The sequence below is a fragment of the Mesoplodon bidens genome, assembly GCF_964165515.1.
Source record: "Mesoplodon bidens genome assembly, chromosome: 1".
NCBI lineage: Eukaryota > Metazoa > Chordata > Mammalia > Artiodactyla > Ziphiidae > Mesoplodon > Mesoplodon bidens.
This window is the reverse complement of record NC_138176.1, coordinates 84,872,538-84,887,533: the sequence shown is the minus strand read 5'-3', so window position 1 is coordinate 84,887,533 and position 14,996 is coordinate 84,872,538. Positions and strand designations below refer to the sequence as shown.

At 41.1% G+C, this 14,996-nt stretch overlaps 1 protein-coding gene and 1 long non-coding RNA gene across 4 annotated transcripts in view; one reads left to right on the top strand and one right to left on the bottom strand.

The window, feature by feature from the left end:
* Window positions 1-13,891, top strand: part of LOC308613801 — a 195,788-nt gene extending 181,897 nt beyond the window's left edge. The window contains exons 4-5 of the long non-coding RNA XR_014015322.1: window positions 10,567-10,705; window positions 13,616-13,891. This is a non-coding gene — a long non-coding RNA (uncharacterized lncRNA). The remainder of the gene's footprint in view (window positions 1-10,566; window positions 10,706-13,615) is intronic.
* SYNPO2 (synaptopodin 2) overlaps window positions 1-14,996 on the bottom strand; it is a 170,029-nt gene that overhangs the window by 65,335 nt on the left and 89,698 nt on the right. The window lies entirely within an intron of this gene.

The window sequence follows — 14,996 nt, the reverse complement described above, 5'->3', positions numbered from 1 at the left end:
GGCCCAGCCGCTCCACGGCATGTGGGATCCTCCCGGACCGGTGCACGAACCCGTGTCCCCTGCATCGGCAGGCGGACTCTCAACCACTGCGCCACCAGGGAAGCCCGATATTGACATTTTTTGATAGAATAAGTATGTCAGATTTTGAGGTGGTCATATTTTTTCCCAAAACACATTCCTTTATTTTCCTTGTAAGATTGCCTAAGAACTGGGCAGTCATATTATTTCTCTTAGTATATCCTAAGGCTTCCATGAGCATTCCTAGAGCTTATAGCCAAAGAAATAGTCCTGGAATTTCAGATATTAAAACTTTCTTCACAGCCAGAAATTTCTGTGATATTTGGGTCATTGCACACAAATTTACTGGATAATTTGTATTCTAGTAAAAGACCTATGTAGTCCACTTCTGCTCCTAAGAGTATTCATTGTGCTACCTTCTTGATGAACACTCTGACTCCATCTTGAACAACTTCTTCATCAGAATCTTTTGTCTTCATATATTATAAAGTATAAAAAAAGGCAATGGTTAGGACATCAACTTTCACACCTTCATGTTGTCTTAACTTTAAGAAGTTGTTTTTTGTTTTTTGAGTTATTTATTTATTTATGGCTAAGTTGGGTCTTTTTTGCTGCGCGCAGGATTTCTCTTGTTGCAGAGAGCGGGGGCTACTCTTCGTTGCGGTGCGCAGGCTTCTCATTGTGGTGGCTTCTCTTGTTGCGGAGCACGGGCTCTAGGCGCACGGGCTTCAATAGTTGTGGCTCGCGGGCTCAAGAGCACAGACTCAGTAGTTGTGGTGCTCGGGCTTAGTTGCTCCACGGCATGTGGGATCTTCCCAGACCAGGACTCGAACCTGTGTCCCCTGCATTGACAGGCGGACTCCCAAACACTGCACCATGAAGGAAGCCCTTAACTTTAAGTTTTGTATTGTTTACTGCTGATAGTGTCAGGGTGAGTGTGGCCTGGGTGGGTTGCTGCTTCCCCTTCCCCTCAGCTCAGATCTTCTTCTTGCTAAGGAAGACGACATCTTTGCCTTTCTGGTGCCCCAGAGCCTCTGGCTAAAAGCTCAGTCAACCCAGCTTCCCTCCATAGATACACAGTGGACCAATGCTTTTTTTTTTTTTTTTTTTTGCTATCAAACAATTTATACTCTTTGTAGAACATAATAGTTATAGTTACTGAATGCTCCAAGTGGATCTGTGTTCCTAGACTAGCTTGGTGTTAATGTTATTTCAAAACAATTATTTGGTTATTCTCAGCAATGTTATCTGCCCATATTGTTTTCCAAAGGTAGATATTTATTTTCCATTTTAAAACTTGCCTTGGTTATAAAGAAAAGTAATTTTTAATAGATCTACAAACTGGCAGACCTGGGAACACTGACTTCTAAGTCAGAAATCGAGAAAGCCAAGAAGCAACATAATTTGCTCTGTAGAATTCCCTAAAGACTCAGGAATTTATGGAAACAGTTCCCTCTTGAAGTAAGGATGAGGGTAGGGATGAAAACAGCAAGGCTAGTTAAAAAAAAAAGACATGAGAACCTCCCAATACCATTTTCCTATTCCCCAAGCCAAGCAAATGTCCTTTATTCACCCTGCAGTACAGCAGGCACAGCTGAGGGTGGGTGTACCATAGGGAAAATAGAGGCTTATGTGAAAGATTAACTTGTAGATCTTTTTTTTGGCTGCGCTGGGTCTTCATTGCTGTGTGCGGGCTTTCTCTAGTTGTGGCGAGCGGGGTCTACTCTTCATTGCGGTGCGCAGGCTTCTCATTGCGGTGGCTTCTCTTATTGTGGAGCACGGGCTCTAGGCGTGCGGGCTTCAGTAGTTGCGGCACAAGGGCTCAGTAGTTGTGACTCGCGGGCTCTAGAGCACAGACTCAGTAGTTGTGGTGCACGGGCTTAGTTGCTGCACAGAATGTGGGATCATCCTGGACCAGGACTCGACCCGTGTTCCCTGCATTGGTGTGCAGATTCTTTACCACTGCGCCACCAGGGAAGTTCCTAACTTCTAGATCTTAAGACAAACCCCGCCCCCAGCCACGCTCCCGTCCAGGCTCCCAGAACTCTGGCAGCTGGACTTTATACCCTTCTAGAAGAAGATTAGGAGATTCTGATTAGCTAGTTAATTAGATATTAGAGCTTCACCAAGAAACGGCCCCACCTGCTCACCTACAGTAAACAGGTAGCAAGAAATTGGTCTTCTAATCTAAGGGAAAGCCTCTATTATAAAAGAGACCAAAACAAGCAAAAAGCAAACATGGAAATTATGCTGGGAGAGGAAAACATCAAAAAACTTATCACTAATAGCTCCAGAGTGATATGAAATTCATGGAACAGAAACAGGATGGTACAGAAAAGAATGAGAAAGACTCCTGGCAATTAAAAATATCTCAGCAGAAATGAATAGCTTAGTAGAGAATTTGTAAGATAATGTTGAAGAAATTTTCTAGAGTGTCCTAGAACCTAGCAGGTTTAAATAGCAAGACAGATGAAAATAGAAGAAAAAAGCTAAGTTACACAATGGATACTAATAGTCCGATGTATAAATAATAGAAATTTCAGAATGAGAAATCAAGAATGAAAGAAATCATCAAATAAGTAATTCAAGAAAATTTCCCATTATTGAAGTACAAGTTTTCTAGATTAAAAGGACCCATGCAACAGATGAAAATACGCCCAAACCAAGGCACATCATTTGAAATTTCACAAGAAAATCTTATGTTTCCAAGAGAAAAAGTTACATACAAGGGATCAAAAAAAATCAGAGTTGCTTTGGACTTCACAACAACACTGGAAACTAAAATACAGACTAATACCTTCACAATTCTGAGGAAAATATTTCCAGCCTAGATGTTATACCTAGATAAATTACCAATCAAGTTTGAGCATAGAATAAAGATAATATCAAATATACTAGATCTCAAAAACTTAGCTCTCATCACCCTTTCTTAGGAAGCAATTGGAAGAAGAGTGCCATGAAAATGAGGAAGAAAAAGAAGAAAAAGGGAGACATGGGGTCTAGGAAATAGGGAATTGACTCAAGAGAAAGGAAAGGGAATCTCCAGTATGATTAAGGGAGACTCCAGGAATTAGGTGTATACCTGGCAAAGAGAGCTACCATTCCAAATTAGAACAGGTCAGAAGACTGTAGGAAGGATGTCTCCAAAACAGACAATTTCAATAGAGTTCCTAATACGTTTTAAAATATCAGGAGGATTACTTAGATGCAGAGAGTTTGGGGATGAATTAATGATAAATACTTAGAAAACTGAAAAGAAATGATGGCTGTTAATTCTAAGGAGAAAAAGGTTGTGAAAGAAAGGAAAAAGTACTCATAGCATACTATATGGCTTAACTTCATAATATAAGCACTGGATATCGATTCACTCAAAATATGATACAGTTATATCGGTAGGATGGAGTAGGGGCAAAGGGAATTATGTGAGCTTGAGGCAGGGAGTAGGTAGGGATAACAGAGCTATGATCTTCATTTTCCATAGTGGTGAGCAAAAGGATAATGTTTACAACTAAAAAAATAAAGAAACAGCACAATAAGTGTGTATTTTATAAATAAGAAGGAAAATAACCAAAGGTAAAAATGTTGCCTTTGGGAAATCTAGACTTGATGGTTTTTCATCACATCCTTTCGAGATATTTCACTCTTTAAACTAGGTACATGTAACTTTGATAAAGATTAAAAACTAAATTTAAAAAGGCATCATGGCTTTTTTCCAAATTTTTGTATTTTTAATATTCTGGTTCTAAGGTATACTGGATTCAAGTAACCTGTGAATCTAAACTTTGTGTAAATAAAAGTTGTCCTGATTTACTCAAAATTCCACTGTAGAATATTAAATAATCTGTGGGATTTATGGACATGAAAGATTAGCCACTTGCCTAATTCTTCAGTGAAAAATGAGTATCTAGCTAAGGAAAACACTAAAGAGCTGTTTTTATTTCGGTATCTGTCCTTAATCTACCAACCAGTATCAAAACATGAGTATATATAAATGTGCTTGTGTTTTATCTATAAAAGACTGTGTTCTAAGATTTTGAGGTGAAGTGGTTTTTCTTTTTCTTTTCCTTTTTTTTTTCCTGTCAATTGATCCATTCTTCCTTTAGCTGTACATGGAAGGGGCAGGATGGTGCACAATTTCAAGGGGCATGCATCACATTAGATACACGTTAATGACACCCCCTATAGGGCACAAAGTCAAGGAGAAAAAATGGTGGTTATGAAATGGGAGTGACCTTTGTGGGAGTGACTTTTGACCTCTTGAGAGGAAAGTGTGAGGGTAGAAAGAAAACCAGTGAGGAAAAATATTCTACAATGGAGAGCTCAAGAAAATTCCACTTCATTCCACTCGTTTCAAACCTTAGACCTAACAGACTTGTGCCCCAGTGAATGACTTCAGAATTTTGGTGCTTAGAGATTTTCTAGATTTATGTCTCAGCAGCATTGAGAGAGAAGGAAGGGAGGGAAAGAGAGGAGAAGGGAAAAAGAACAAGAAGACACAGACCCTCTGTGCAAATGATATAATTGAATTCTAAAGCCGGAATTAAATATTTTATTAAGTTCAACTTGCTGAACTTTTGCTTCCTCTCCCTCCTTTCCTCCTCCCTTCCCCTTTCTCGTGGCATCTAGCCCTGGCAACTCAGACAGTGATGAGGTCATAGGCTCCAAAATATGGCCATGGTATGAAGGCAGGAGCAAAAATTTTTAAACAGCATTTCAGCACCACACTGCAGGGCTGAGAAGGGAACCTTGTGTAATGTGAGCAGCTATGAGTTCGTGCTATTTTATTAAGGTTGGCCATCCCTGGGGGTTTCATTACATATGTGTGTGTGTGTGTGTGTGTGTGTGTCTTCTGCAGTCTCCTATTTTATATGACAGTCATCAAGAAGTCTTCCTTTTCTCAGACATGCCAAAAGGAGAGTGGAGATAACTCGGTATTAATCCTAACTCTGGGGTTCTCACCTTTGAGCAAGGTCTTTGACATTAAAAGCAAAGAAAGATTAAAATGAGAATGACCTCTGACATCCCCTACTTCTAGACTCAGCCTCTGTATGTGTCAGTTTCTTGCTCCTTATCACTTCATTAAGTCACTAAACCTTGCTACCTGGAAGGAAAGATTGATGGAGTGATAATGGGATGGCTCTTGTCACATTGTGGCCATGCTCTCCCATTTGCTTATTAAAGGAGACTGGCTTTTCCTCCAGGTGGACCCAGATTCTGGAGCTCCTTTCTGTTAATAGGCCATTCTCTGAAGCTCTTTAACTTTTCCCTTGCCAGATCCTTCGAAGGAAAAATAACTTCTTAGGCCAGAACATGGTGGAATTTAATATCTCTATTTCAAAATCTTTTAAAAATACCAGGCAACAGTGCAAAAGCTTGAAGATAGTAGTAGATTAGAAGGAAATTCTTCTCTGTGTTTAGAATCTACCTTGTGTTTCCCAGAATGTCCATCTTGTTTTCAAATCTGATTTTTCCTTCAGAACCCAGACCAAATGCCTGCTCTTCCTTCATGGAGCCCTCCCCCTGATCATCCCACTTTACCTTCCAGGCAGGAGTATCTGCAGTCTGTGAACTCATTAAAAATGACTTTGAATTTCTCTTCTGGCACTATTTAACTTTTATTTTAATTATTAGAAAACACATTATCTCCACTTCTAAATTGTATCTTCCCCAAAACAGGAAACTTGTTTAATTTCCTTACTATCCGGACATGTAAATTAGTAATAACAATAACCACAGCTAAACCATTTGCCATACATACTCTATTTCTAACCCTCACAACAACCCCGAGAGGCAAGGACTATTAAGTCTATTTTACAGAAGAAACTAAGTCTCTGAGAGAGTAAGTGGCTTGCCCAGGATCACATTGTCAGGAAGTGGCCAGCATTTCACTGAACTTATCATTCAACCAGAATCTGTCTTCCTCACACTCTGCTACAAGTTAGAAGGAAAGAAATGAAGGAAGGAGAGAGGGAGGAAGGGAGGAAACAAAAATTTAAAATCTCAGGATTTTACCCATTTTACTCCCAGAGTAGTGAGAGATTGAAGAAATTTAACACAGCCTATCCTCTGCTTTTTATACAGAGAATAATTGAGACCAAAGTGGTTAAGATTTCTGGTCAAGGTTACACAGCCAGTGACACAGCTGGGACTAATGCAGACCTTAAGGATCCTGACTCCAATTCCCAAGTTGCTTTCTCTGTAAGATGTAAATTTTGAAGCAGGCACTAAAACATTAAGATATTTAAAACAGGATAGCAGTTCATAGACATATAAGCTTGATCGTTTGCTTAAACTTTTGTTTACTAAAGTCCTCTGGCTACTAAGAAGCAAGGATTTGAATCTCTATGTTTTCTTGAATAATTTTCTCATCTCCAAACAGATAGGATAATATATAAAATATACAAGATAACATAATTTTCTTTTGTTGGATCACCAAAAAGGCATGTTATGCCTTCAAAACACCCTTCACTTCTTAGCAGTCATAACAATACAAACAGTGAATGCTTCATCTGTGAGCACCCTGCTAAATGCATACTTTTGAACAGCACAAAGGCAGCAAAGTTTAGAATATGACCAAGCTAGTGAAGTGTGGGTATTAAAAATCTATATATATTTAAGGCCAAGTTCAGGGCCTTGTAATTTCCCCCAATTAGCTGATATATACTTTCTGAAAAATGTGTTTAGCAAGCATGGGCAGTTGACCAAATCCTAGATGACTCCAAAATCCAGTAAGCAGAATTGTGTGCTTTTATAGCTTCATGCCAACACCTCCACCCCACCCCACACTCTCTCAGAATCCTAATACTATCTCTTCCAGGAAGCTTTCCTCTTCTTCCTAAATTCTTTCCCTCCTCCCCCAAAGCGAAATGCATAGTGGCAGGAATCTGGGACATCTAAGATCCTGGGAATAAGGGAAAGGGGGCTGCCTCTGAGAGAGAACTCTAAGATCATCAGCAACAGATGAGAATAGGAATTTTCAAAGTTACTTTAGATAAATGGACTGAAAACAGACCAGAGCATCCTAATGGAAGGAATAAGCATATGGAAAGAAAGAGCATGTCTTTCTGAATGGGCTGTTCAGAAATAGAAATTCGACAAGAGTAGGAGGCAAACGGTGCCCAACGAAGTACTGCCCAGAGGAGAAGGTATCCAGATGAAGGGCTTGAGCTGCACAATACCAGGTGCATGCAATTGTGGAGGTGAGTGCAGCAGGCACCCACAATTGTATCTTTCAACTCACACTCTTTGTTCTGATTCCACACACAAAGCCAGCTTGACATAATAATGTGGTTTTTAAGGGAAGATACAGTATTAAACAGAAGATGCAAGTATTCAGGCTCCTTGTCAATGTGTTTTTACCTCTTTCTAAAGGAAGAAATCAGAATTCTAGCTTACCCTCCGTCTTCTTGGTGTTTAAGAGCATGAATCAGTATCCCCAGACTGGGTTACCGCTTGAACAATGACAAGACTGTTTTAGATTTTGGATAATTGAGGGTCAGGCCCTGGACTATGTGAGATTTACAAAGATCAGACCACCTTCCGGAGACCTTTTGTCAGTCTGTCAGTCAAACTTTCCCTACCTCATTATATCTTCTTTCAAATTTCAGTTAGAGTTCATTGATTTCTTCTCTGACCCACTGATAGACATTGATCCCTCTCTCTTAGGGCATATCTTATACCTGGTATTATATTTACTGTAAGAGAGTGTATCTCCTTGAGGGCAGGTATTGTTTTGTTTTGTTTACTCAATTGCTGTTTTTTAGTATCAGTACAGAAATGAATAAGATACAGTCATGTCCTCTATATACTCATGAGTAGGGGTAACAGAGAGAAAAACAAGTTATACATGTGGCAAAGCAATAATGAAAGTGTGTATAAAGAACTGAAGTATTGCAAAAGAGGAAGAGATGAACGATGCTGGGAAGCCTCCCTAGAGGAGGCGATGTCCGAATTGGATTGTGGAAAATAAACAAAATTTCACCCAAAAGATCAGAAAGGGGAAAAGTATTCAAAACAAAGGGGAAAACATATGCAAAGGCAAAAGAAAAGTGTGAAATGACTTGGGAATCAGAACACAGCTCAGTACTGTACGAGTGTGAAGTGCAAGGGAGAGAGTCACTTGAGATCCGAGATCTGAGGCTGGATAGGCAGAGAGAGGATGAAATGTTCGTGTATTCCCCAGATGAAGTATGGACTTTCCACTGCAGATGACAGAAGCTAGCAAAGGCTTTTTATTACAAAAAAGACTGGATCAGATTTGTGTTTAAAAATATGTCTTTTGTACCCATGTGGACAAGGGAACAAAGAGAGGTAAGACAGAAAATAACAAGATTAGATGGATAAATAGAGGAATAGATAGATAGTGTTAAATTAATTAAACAAGGAGGCCATTAGACTGAGGTGGCCCTAATGCCATGGTCACCAACCTAAGCAAACCAAAACCTAAGCCTCAAGGTTACAAAATCAAAATGCTAAGGACAAGCAATCACAAATAGCCAGTTAGGCTTTAAGTTATAGCCAATCAATAATTACCTTACTTTGCTTCTGCACCTTCTCTATTTGTCTTTCCCCTGGCCCTGTTGGAGAGGGTGCTTCTAACCACTTCTGGTTTGGCACTGCCGAACCGGAATTTACAAATGCTCAAACAAACTGCTAAAATTTTCAATATGCCTCAGATTGCCTTTTTTTTTTTTTTTTTTTTGTGGTACGCGGGCCTCTCACTGTTGTGGCCTCTCCCGTTTCGGAGCACAGGCTACGGACGTGCAGGCCCAGCGGCCATGGCTCACGGGCCCAGCCGCTCCGCGGCATGTGGGATCCTCCCGGACCAGGGCACGAACCCACGTCCCCTGCATCTCCAGGCGGACTCTCAACCACTGCGCCACCAGGGAAGCCCAAATTTTTTAAAATATATTTTAAAGTTATTTACATCACATACTCCTTGATCTTTTTTAAGTTCCCAACTACCCATAATTCATTACAAAGCATTGCACCTTCTCTTCATATAAAGGTGATGTCTAGGCAATATCTGTCCTGGCCTCTTTTTCCCTTTGGTTCCTTTCTTTTTGTCTTAGCTGCTAGCTAATGTGTTAAAAATGAGATAAAGTTAACATTTAGATCTCTGAAATTAAAAAAAAGTAAAATTTCAGGGGCTTCCCTGGTGGCGCAGTGGTTGAGAGTCCGCCTGCTGATGCAGGGGACACGGGTTCGTGCCCTGGTCTGGGAGAATCCCACATGCCGCGGAGTGGCTGGGCCTGTGAGCCATGGCCGCTGGACCTGCGTGTCCGGAGCCTGTGCTCCAAAACGGGAGAGGCCACAACAGTGAGAGGCCCGCGTACCGCAAAAAAAAAATAATAATAATAATAATAATAGGTAAAGTAGGTAGATAGATAGATAAATAATGGATAGATAAAGTAAGAAGGCATTTGGAAAAGTCCAGCCCAGCGCTGGCCAATAGAAATATAATATGAAACAGAAATGTAGGCCATACGTGTAACTTTAAATTTTCTAGTGCCCATGTTAAAAAGAAACAGTGAAATAAATTTTAATATATATTTATTCCAATATATATAAAATATCCTTTCAACATGTAATCAATATAAAAAATTATTAATGATATAGTTCACATCCTCTTTTCATCCTAAGTCTTTGCACTCTGGTGTGTATTTTATATTTATAGTGCATCTCAGTTCAAACTAGCCACAATTCAAGTGTTCAATAACCACACATGGCTGGTGACTACCATATTGGACAGCACAGGTTCAGACAATACATGATGAGGCAGTGACAGGAAGGACAGAATACATTTATAATATACTTATAAATTGCATTGGAAATAAAAATCTTGCTCTTAACCCTCAAGAAACCTAGAAGAACAGACTGAATACATCATGAGAATACCTTTGTGTGCACTTTTATTAGTTAGTGATAAAAATAATCAATATAAATTATTTATCATATAGGGATCTATGGTTGTTTGGTTAAAACCCCAGACAATTTAATCATAGGGTTTAGGTTTATCACATCTCCCATCCAGATAATCTTATTCTTGTATGGGCAGGCATTTGGATAAGAAAACAAAAGACAAAATTAAATAAATTAAATAGCCAAAACCATAAACAAAGGACATCTTGCTCGATAATCTCTGGCATTTTTAACTTTAGATTTCCAACACATTCATGTTAATTACATGCCATTTCCTGCCAAGCTTACAGTCATGTGATCTAAGTTAGCACTGTAATTAGCTTTGCCTCTTACAAAACACTGATTTTTTTTCTAGCTGATGAGCTTCTGGGCACAGAACCTCTTGAAGAGTTTTAAACAAAACTTTAGCAGCCAATTAGCACTCAACTCTCATGATCCCCCAGTTCACATTTTGAATCAACAGTGCTCATATTGATCCAACCAATCCCATGGATTGGATCAACTCTCCAATCGCTCAACTCTCTACATTCCATTTAGGTGATGGGTCTCCTCTTTCAAATCAGGGCTAAGCCAATAACACAGTTTAATGCTCTGAAGGCCGAGCCCATGTGATTCTTCTCATCTCAGGTTCCGTCCAGAGGCCCGCCTAGGAAACCTCTCCACTACAAGATGTTCAAGTGGGCCACATACCTGGCTTGCCCAACAGGCACAGCAGATGAGTAACAAGTGCGTTTATAGATTTCGTGGTGCTCCAGCTGTCGCTGATGTAAGTGTTTTCTGCTAAAATTGGTATATTTTTGGCCATCTGCTTCATTCCCTGAGCAGTTCAAACATCATCAGCAGGGCCCAGTGGTCTGAGGAGGCCATACTTAGATTCTTTGTAGGTATAAAAAAGTTTGTCAGAAGGTTGCCTAATATGGTGACAGTGACTGACCCAAAGGCCTCCTAGAAGAACTAAATGTTCAACAGCAATAAAAGGGAACATTAATTAGCTCAGGAACGATACGTGGGACTGGAGATCAGCCAGTCAGGCTTTAGCCCATGTCTCTCCCAACTTGCTGGGTAAGACTAGGTAAAGCATGAACTCACTCCATGCCTCCATCACTATTAGTCCAGGAATCAAACTTACTAATAGAATATATTTTCAGCCCATCGAATACAAGTGAACATTCATTTGAGAATCCTTTACAATTTAGAAAATTCAGAATAATATTTCAAATGCAAAAACCATATATATATATATATATATGGAGGAAAAATGTGGGGCAGAAGAAAAGACCCCCTAGAAGCAGTTAAATAGGTTCTCAACAGACACCTAGAAACACCTGAGGAAGCTGCTGGTTATGTATTGGAGAAAGCCTTTGTCATGGGAGTCTGTCAGCCAAGAGATGTGTCTGCGGAGAGAACTGTGCTTGAAGAGTAAATGGAGGTGGGGAGGGAGCTTGCTGGCTTACATACAAGTATTCAGCAAGTGGATGGATCCATGAGCTGAGTGGTGAGTTGTTCGAAGATGTCAGAAATTCACGCAGACATGTTAACAAGCTGCACTTGACAATCTGATCAAATGGACTACGTTTTTCCTCTGAATTTTAAACCAAATGAAATCAAACAGGCCTCATAAAATGAGGTAAATCTGTGTAAAGCAAAAAGTTTCCAAATAAATTTCATCCACTAAAATTATGTTTCTCTACAATGGCCAACCCTACACACTCTGTTGTGTTTACTATTTCATTTCTACCCTGTAAAGGACTTTTTCCTTTTAAAAAGAACACACACACACACACACCCATACCCCTACCCCACCCCATCCCCACACACTACACATTTGGCTTCCTGCCTTCAGTCTCTTCCTTCTTTATTTAATTCTGCAAACCAGTGTCAAGTGGATTAATAAATATTTCTCTCATGTCGCTTTACTATTCAAGGACTAACGCTGGCTTCCCATTAATTCTCAAATCTACTCTGCTTGGTTTTAGTAGTTATCTTAAGAAAGTAAGCCTAGCTTTGCCTGACCACTTGCCCGGGGTTCAGAGTGGAGGATGCTTTCTCTATGGTCAGAGCCAGAGTAGAGCCTCTAGATAACAACAGAAGATGCCTCAGATCTGAGTAGCAAGAGAAGCTGAAACCATGCAGAGGAGTCAGGATCCAAAAACTGGAGGGCGGTTAAGAAAGCACTGTAAGTAGGAGGGCTTAGAGACAGGCTTGGGAGTTTGGGCAGGGGCTGCTGAGCCAGGCCGGAGTTCCAAACCTAAGAGCTAATAGCAAGTCCAATCTAAACGTCTTCACTTATCATACAAGCAAGACCCCCTCAGTCTGACCCCCATCCCCTGGCACCATCTCCTGCCATGCTTTTCCCTCACCCAATTCCTTCCTCTAGTCTACAGTGTGGTCACACTGAAGTTCTCCCAATTCTTAGAACACACCAGACTCTTGTGAGACTCTACACCTTCACACACACTACCCACTCTGGAGTGAACTCCCCTGAATTCTTTTTTGTTGAACTTCATTAAATGCTATCTTCTCCCTTTTTTATTCTATTCTTTCCTTGCTCAGCCAAGCCCATCCCTGCTTCAGCACAAATGTACATGCCATTTCTGCCTAGAACGTTCTTCCCTTCACTCTTTGTATGGCTTGCTCTTTCTCATCCTTTGTTGCTGGCTAATATCAGGACCGACATCCTGCCAGCCCCTTTCCCTGCAAGCACAGATATTAGAGCTACAGGAGCCTCCCATTTGGCTCTGCCCAAGCACCCTTCAGACTTCTCTGCAAAGGTCAATGACTGAGGAGCCTCAGTGGCAACATGTATCTCTCTCTTTCTCGCTCTTCATTTTCACTCCTCTCTCTTCTCTTTTTTATTCTCTCTCCCAAAGTCTAGTCACTTCAGTCTTAAGGGTCTCCAAACTTTGACAAAAGGCTCAACTTTGATTAAAACTTCTCTAGAACATCACTCACCTGCTGTAGATGATGAGGAGCAGGTCTTGCAGTTCCCTTCCTTAATTTAAAAAAAAAAAAAAATGAGTAAGGTGGCCACACCAAAAGGAGTCACTGAATTAGGCCAGAACTGGGCTTTGGGGACAGAATTTGAAGCCGTGGAATCAGCGATCTTACCTGCCTAATTTTATGCTTATACACAAGGTAGCTGATTTGCAAAGACGTCTTAGCCTGGTCCGGGCTGAGTCCCAGGCTGTGTTAGCCTGGTGCTCTTGCCAGAAGACTCTGAATACATTTGAGAGTCACAATTCCCTATGTCAGCTACCCTGCTCATACTTAGTGTGTCCATTTGTTTGGTTTTGGCCTGTCACTCCCTCTGGCAAATAAACTCTATGAGGTCCAGGATCACATCTGTGTTGTTCTTCACTGTGCCTCCAGGGTCTGGCACCATACTTGGCACATAATCATGCTCTGCAAATATGTGGTAAATAAGTGATTGAACAAGGGACTTACTTATTCTTCAAGATCAAGAAGAACGTTAATTCCTAGGTAGAGTCTCCCCTCCCTTTCTCAGGCAGCTATTGGTTCTTGCCTCTAAGCCTCCACAATATTGTACATTCTACTATCACAGAGCAAGGGATCAGACATTTTCTGAGGGTCTATCATAGGTACTATGGTAGCTGTTATTATATGTGCTTCTCCTTTCATTCTTTCAAGAATTCTAGGAGATAGTATTGTTTTCCAGATTTACAGATGAAGAAACAGGCTCAAAAAATCCAAGTCACACAATCTATAATAGGTGGCAAAGCCTATATCCAAAGGTAGGTCTGCTTCCCTCTTTTGCAAAGCCCCTTTTCGTTAGCTCATGCTGCCATACAGTTCTAAGCTTGATATCATAATTTATCTGTTTACAGGTTTGTCCCACCACTGGAAGCAGAGACCATGCATATACATCTGTATAATTCACAGCATTGAGCATGGCACCTGCCATACCATATTTAAGATCAGAATTAAAGAATATATGAACGAATGACTGTGAGTCTGTCTACTGATGCAAAGAGGACTTTGTGGCCTCCAGCCCTCTAGGCTTGCTCTCAGAGACTGCCTGTATTGACCACACACTCTCTGGAGAGCTTGTGCCCAGGTCCCTGCCTAAACACAAGTTGGGCCTCCTCCACCAAGTCTCTGACCCTTAATCCAACCACTTGTTTCTTCTGTCTCTGCCACAAGATTCCTGAATACTGAGTGCATTTGACTTACTTCTGCCTCATGGGGTATTTCTATCTTAGTGATCAGTGTAACACCACAGAGGCATGACTACATGACACGCTCCTTTATTACCTGGAACATAACCTATTTTTCTTTCTTTGCAGCTGAAGTCACTGCTACCAAGGGGCTGTCATTCAGTCAATAAGGTGAGCCCATGACTCTGGCAGATTCTTTTGGGAAATCAAAAATAGCATGCACTCTGTCTTCAGATGCTTTCAGGCTTACTAGGGAGATATGACCATACATAAAACAATTAGAGAATGAATGGTACAAACCAGTTTAGAGTAATAGGCCAATTTGAGTCACGGTTTGAGGCCCTGGCTGTCGGTCTTAAGCTTGCCAAAGCCTTAGCTATTCCCCATTGCACTCCAAAAAGCTCTGCACATGCTATTCACTCCCCAAGAAGCCGACAGTCTCCTCCCCAGGTTAGGCACAGGGTCTCACAGGCATAATCATGACCCAGGGCCTGATGCTTTCAAATGTAATCAGAGTCTTCTGGCAAGAGCACCAGGCTAACACAGCTTGAGACTCAGCCTAGACCAAGCTAAGATGTCTTTCCAAATCAGCTACCTCATGTGTAAACATAAAATTATGCAGGTAAGGGCTTCCCTGGTGGCGCAGTTGTTGAGAGTCCGCCTGATGATGCAGGGGACACGGGTTCATGCCCCAGTCTGGGAGGATCCCACATGCTGCGGAGCGGCTGGGCCCATGAGCCATGGCCGCTGAGCCTGTGCATCCGGAGCCTGTGCTCTGCAACGGGAGAGGCCACAACAGTGAAAGGCCCGCATACCGCAAAAAAAAAAAAAAATTATGCAAGTAAGATCACTGGTTCCAGGAATTAGAGTGCATTTCCAAAG